This window comes from Nannobrachium achirus, assembly GCF_963921795.1.
Source record: "Nannobrachium achirus genome assembly, chromosome: 11".
Lineage (NCBI taxonomy): Eukaryota > Metazoa > Chordata > Actinopteri > Myctophiformes > Myctophidae > Nannobrachium > Nannobrachium achirus.
The window spans coordinates 62,807,466-62,813,869 of record NC_137820.1 but is presented as its reverse complement, the minus strand read 5'-3'; positions in this window follow the sequence as shown (position 1 = coordinate 62,813,869).

Sequence of the window (6,404 nt, the reverse complement as noted above, 5' to 3'; positions counted from 1 at the left end):
TGCTCAGTAATCAAATTCCAAGCCAAACCCTTATTTTCTCAAGTTGTTTTTTTTCCCCCATTCAAAAGCATTTCCCTTGAACAAGGAATAAGAATTGATCTTACTGACTGAGAAGCTTTGATTGTGTCTTCAAAATATTCTGTACTGTCTGTACTGCAAGTCAAAAAGAACAACAGTTAACATTAACCCATTTAGGCCTAGAATTGTTGAATGTTTTAACTATTGAAAAATAGCAGATATACAAGCTCACAGCGCGGCACCGAGTGCCGCGCTGTGAGTTTGTAGATCTGCTATTTTTGAAAAATCATGATTTTGAATATAGTCTTTGAATATATCTATTTAAAAGCGAACATTTGTAACTCAAATATTTGCTTCTGGGTGGTCCCTGGAACAACATATTTTGAGATGGGGGTCCGCGGCCAAATACCTGTAATTTTGAGGGTCCTTGACATGAAAATGTTTGAGAATAGCATGATTTAGAAGTCGGGTCAAAGATTGTGTCAAAGATATTGAAAGACTTGCACACATTTTCAAGACTTTTCAAAAATAGCAGATCTACAAGCTCGCAGCGCGGCACTCGGTGCCGCGCTGTGAGCTTGTATATCTGCTATTTTTCTAAAGTTAAAGCATAAAATAATGGTTAAAGTGGTTAAAATCTAATGAGACTCGGGCACGTTCCCGGTATTTGAGAGTTAAGAAGAAAAAGCATGCAGAAAGACCTTTTCCAGAGAAACACATTTGCGTCTTTACAGGTACTCAAGCCAAGCCAATACAGAGATGTTTTTCCATCTCTCTCTCTCTGTGTTCGTTGTAAGTTTCCCCAGATGTGGTCTGTGTGTGTTGAGGACTTAAGCGGGTGTTTCAGGGCCAAAGTATGTACGGTCTGGTGTTTAGCCAGTGGACCAGGGAGAAAAGACCACCATGTGGATCTAGTCAGTCATTAGGTTGATTTGTTTTGTTTTTTTGTCAGTCTGTTAAAACCCATTTAGAACGGGTACACATTACAGTGTGTTATTATTTTATGCTTTAACTATTGAAAAACAGCAGATATACAAGCTCACAGCGCGGCACCGAGTGCCGCGCTGCGAGCTTGTAGATCTGCTATTTTTGAAGAATTGTGAAAATTCGAATTTTGACCCGATTCTATAAGTGTCTTTTGAATCCTTCTAAGGTTTTTTTGAAAAACCTACGTTTCTATGTCAGCAATCTGGCCAGCCATCGTCAAAGAAAAGGTCCTTTTCACTTCAACGGGAGCAGCTCAGTTAGTCTGCTCTTGAGAGACTACTATGTCAGTGGTTCTCAAACCTTTTCATGTGAAGGACCCCCAAAATGATATTTATTTGGCCACGGACCCCCATCTCAAAATATCTAGTTCCAGGGACCCCCTAGAAGAAGCAAAATTTGAGTTACAAACGTTCGCTTTAAAAATACATATATTCAAAGATTTGTCACACATTTTCACGACTTTAAAAAAAAAAATAGCAGATATACAAGCTCGCTGTGAGCTTGTATTATCTGCTATTTTTCAATGGTTAAAGCATTCAATAATTCTAGGGCCTAAATGCGTTAACATTGCCAGGATTTGTTTCTGCACTGTGTGCATCATGGGTAAGAGAGGGTTTGTTTAGTGAAATTTGTTTGAGAAAACAGCGAGGTTTTGATTGGGTTTTCACTGACTGCCCTGTCCAGGGCGTGTTGCCATTAAAAAGAAAAGGACACAGTATTGAAACAAACCAAAACCCTTCAACCACCCATACTGCTTCAGAAACCACTGCATAAAGTAGATCTGGCTTCCCTTCACTTTTACATTCCTTCAATTCAGATAGTGGATTGTAAATTTGTAGTGAATTTCAAATATTATAAACCATTAGAGTCCAACCAAATAAGAGAGAAGATTAACTGAGTTACAAATGGCAGTTAATGTTCTCACACTGCCCCATTGTATTTCAAGGTATTGCATAAGTTCTGCACTTTCTGAATTATGTTATGTATTGAATTTAAATCGGCCATAAAAACCCACACCAGTGTAGTGACCTTGTCAACAGCTCAAAACGTTCTCAAACAACCCTTTCAAGTAAATCTTTGCAAATTGTATAGTGACAATTGATTCCTGCCAATTGAAACAAGCACAGCTGTGATTTTCCTGCTGCAAACTAGAAGCACATTAAGATTGGATTGTGGGCTGGTGAAAATAATCATATTGCGTATCACTTTTTGATCTGAGATTTCTCAAGAGAAACTCCATAAGGAGTGAATTCAAGTAAGGGCTCATTTATACTTCATCGCATGACCATCTTGCTTGGTGGAAATGATGTTTTCAAATGAAAAACCGTATGCAACATGAAACGTTTTTCATTTGAAAATCTCTTGATCTGGAGTTTCCGTCATGTGATGAACTAAAATTACACATAAGGACAGGGGAGTGTTGATGCCATTCGTTTTCCTCCTCTGAGTTCTGCGTATTTGGATCAATGTGGGGAACATGTAGGCCTATGTCTTAACACCTGACTTGACATTTATTTCTGTGTTTATCAGTTTTTTCTAGCCTTATACTCTTTCCAAAGTCTTGTAAGTTATTGTCTTCCATTTCATCATCTTGCATTATTGTATTTCGTGTTTGGTTACAGCCTAAACTATATTTCATTGTGTACAATTTCTATGCAGATGTACTCACCACTGAATGGTGGGATTATGGCCATATTATAGTCTTTATTTTAATACGTTTTATATTTGTGTTCCAAATGAATGTCTTTCTGACTGCTTAGCTACTTTATTAAGGAGGTTGGGTGTGAGTATTTAGTTGATTATTTCATGTGAAAGTAACAAACTAAATTCATCCCATGACTGTCCTCCTACAGTATAACTGATGTATTTGCTTTACTTTTTACTTTGAGAATCAGAGTTATAGATTTCATTTACACCATTCCATGACACATTTTTGTATTTTGTATTTTTGTTAATTTCTTTTCTTGTTAAAATGTCTGACATTTCACCGACGTTGAACAAGGGATTTCATTTAATTTTTTCTTTAATTTTTTTCCCCCTTAAAAAAAAAAACATTTGATCAAGGACCACTAATGATTTGATTTGTTGTCTCCAGTGAGGACAGCATGTCTGGCTGGCTGAGCCTACCGTTATGCTAACTTCACACGTACTTGTTTGTGAAAGACTAGACTCACTAGGTCAACAAAACTGTTGTTGCAAGCACATTTGAGAGAAAGCTAGCAGATTACTTTTCACCTAGTCATAGTTCAAAAAGATTCCTAAAATATTGAAGACTCCAAAATTGCTTTACATTTCACATCGTTTTTTTTACATTTCACACAAAGACATCATGCACTTTTCATTACCAATTGTATCTGTTTCATTGTTGTTTGTTTATAATAATGTTAATTGTTAACTGATGGTTGATGTCTGTGAGGATCAAGGATGGAATCTTGGTCGCTATCCTGTGACTCCTACTTTGTAGTTCTACTCCTATGTTAACCTCATTAGACAACATCTAAATTCATTTATAATTTAGATGTCAAAACTCAAAAGTGCCCCAAAACTTGTTTTATTTTAAGGCTATTAGTTTTCTTGCAAAACGTGAAATTATGGGGGGGAAACAGTTGGCCATAGGTTTTGTAGATAACTGAAATCCCAATACAGAACCTTTCCCAACAATTTGATGTGTCCAAAATCATATTGCACAAGTTATCCCCTTTTAATTTCCATCCTTGATAATAACTTTATTAGCATTGCCTTTTGTCTTTTCCAGACCAATGTATCTTTGTTTACTCTTCCTTGGGTTTGATGAGTGATGGGAAATTGCCAAATGATCACTGAAGCACATTATTGTATGATAAAGCCAAGGGAATTGTGTAGCCATTATCAATAAATAAATGAAAGAATGGAATATTATTATTATTAAGATCTGTGATATGGACTCCGTGTCTGAAAGCTCATATTACCTACTGATTACTCGACACTTTTGAGTAGCTCAGAATATGTTCTGCATGGTGTTCCGATTTTTACAGCATACTATTTGGTAGGCAGCATTCAGTGTTCAGTATTCAGTATGAGCTTTCAGATACACTAGATAACCTGGGTTGTTTGACAACCTGAGAGAGAAAATCCACAGTCAACAGAATTCACACATTATTCCTCTGATATTTGGTTTGCTCTTTGAAACCCTCCACTCCAGAAAAGTTATACACCAAGAGAATATACCTTGAGCCATTCGATTGATATAGACTGATTTTATAGTTTTTTCAGGATTTCTCTTGATATCTCTCTTGCTGTCATTCAGACATTTCATTTTAAATGTGTGAACAACGTAGTTAAAACGCTATCAGAGATCACACGAATAACATGGGTGGATTCTGTTGAGGGATACGAGATCTGACTGATGCATAAAATGAGCTTCTATACTGTAGGACTGAAGGCAGGCCTGCATTGAAAGACCTGCTATGTGCCAACTCAACAATGTACTAATGCACTATCAAAAGATATGTTTATTTGCAGAAAATAAATGATACAAAAACCAAATCGATCAATCAGTGTTATTATTTGACAGAAGTTGTTGTACAGAGTGACAATTCCTGCCTTCGTACTCGGTGCTTGCTTACAGCTCAACTAGTTGCTGTCTGCTTAGCTGCAGAGATTTTTAGAAACCTCGGACAGGCTGTTGAGAAGGATATTTTAACCACTGTATTTTATACTTTGAAAAGGCTAAAATAGCCATCATACAAGCTCTTCTACTTTTGAACTCATCTCACCTATAGTGCTTGCCTTGCAATACTGCCACATGTGACAACTCGCAGGTCTACAAATTGAAAAACTGTTTGTACAAACAACGCTGGCCACAGAAACAGAGCCTGATTTAGGGTCAGAGTAAACACAGGTCTCTCAATCAGACGATTTACATGTCTATCACGCTGTGTTGTAATAATACACGGGACGCTGTGCTTCAGTGCTGTCAAAATGTTTCCCAGAGTGTCAACAAGAGTGTTTTTAACATGAGTCATCATCTCTCATCATAACTCTTCCAACATGCCCGCAACGACGGCAACCAGGGGCGTCACAAGGGGTAGGAAAGTGGGACTGAGTTACTGGGGCCCAAGGTGGAGGGGCCCCAGTAACTTTAGCTATTGAAAAATAGCAGATCTACAAGCTCACAGCGCGGCACCGAGTGCCGCGCTGCGAGCTTGTAGATCTGCTATTTTTGAAAAGTCGTGAAAATGTGTGCAAAATCTGTAAATCTTTGAATATGTATTTTTTAAAGCGAACATTTGTAACTCAAATTTTGCTTCTGGGGGATGGTCCCTGGAACTAAATATTTTGAGATGGGGGTCCGTGGCCAAATTCATATCATTTTGGGGGTCCTTGACATGAAAATGCTGGAGCATCACTGACATGGAAACATAGGTTTCTTGCACACAAAAATAGCAGATCTACAAGCTTGCAGCGCGGCACTCGGTGCCGCGCTGTGAGCTTGTATATCTGCTATTTTTCAATAGTTAACATTCATGGGGGGCCCGCAGTGAATCCTTGTACCCAGGGCCCAGAATTTGGTGTGACGCCCCTGACGACAACACACACATCCACACATGACTGAAAAGACCAAACACACGTGCATGAAAGGCTAAACACTGGAGCCCACCAAAAGACTAAACACTTGAGACAGTAAATATTTTCTCAGTGATTCAGCATGTTCTAAGGACAAGGTATGTGCAAGGCAACACTTTTTGAGACTGGGAGTTCCAAGATGTTACATTTTACACCCCTCAACAGTGACAGAAAATGTATACTTCATTGCACGACTGTGTGTGACCCAACAGAAATCGTTGTTTTAAATGTGAGAAATTAGCCTCAACAGTTTGTAAGCATGTTAGTTTTGGTATATTGCTCATTCACCCCAATGTGATGGACAGTTTGTGATTTAACATCACTTTCACACTCAACTAGAAAGGTGCGCTCCTTGGAGTGCAGATCTCTACCATGCTGGGTTGTCTTAGCCTGGGGCCAGCCTATATACTAATGCAGCTAACTAGTATGTGGGGATGAAGTCTAGCTCCAGCCAGGCTAGGGTTGCCTAAAGGGGAACACACACTGGACGCAGAGGCGACGCGGAGGCGGCGCGGAAGCGGCGCGTCAAAAAATACGGGCCGTTATTTTCAATTAACTAACCCACACCGGCGGCGTCAGACACGCGCAACCGCGGGTCTGCCGCCTCGTCTGCCACGCCGATACGCCACTGTTCTATTTTTCCAGCGTTGCCGCGCGTTGCCGCATGGTTCTCCCCACCGGGGGAAATGGATGTGCTGTGTGGCAGCGCGCCGCATCCAGTTGGGGTTACCGTGTGGCACTTAACGTGCGTCGATACCGCGACGCTGCGCAGCCGTCCGCGTTCAGTGTGTGCT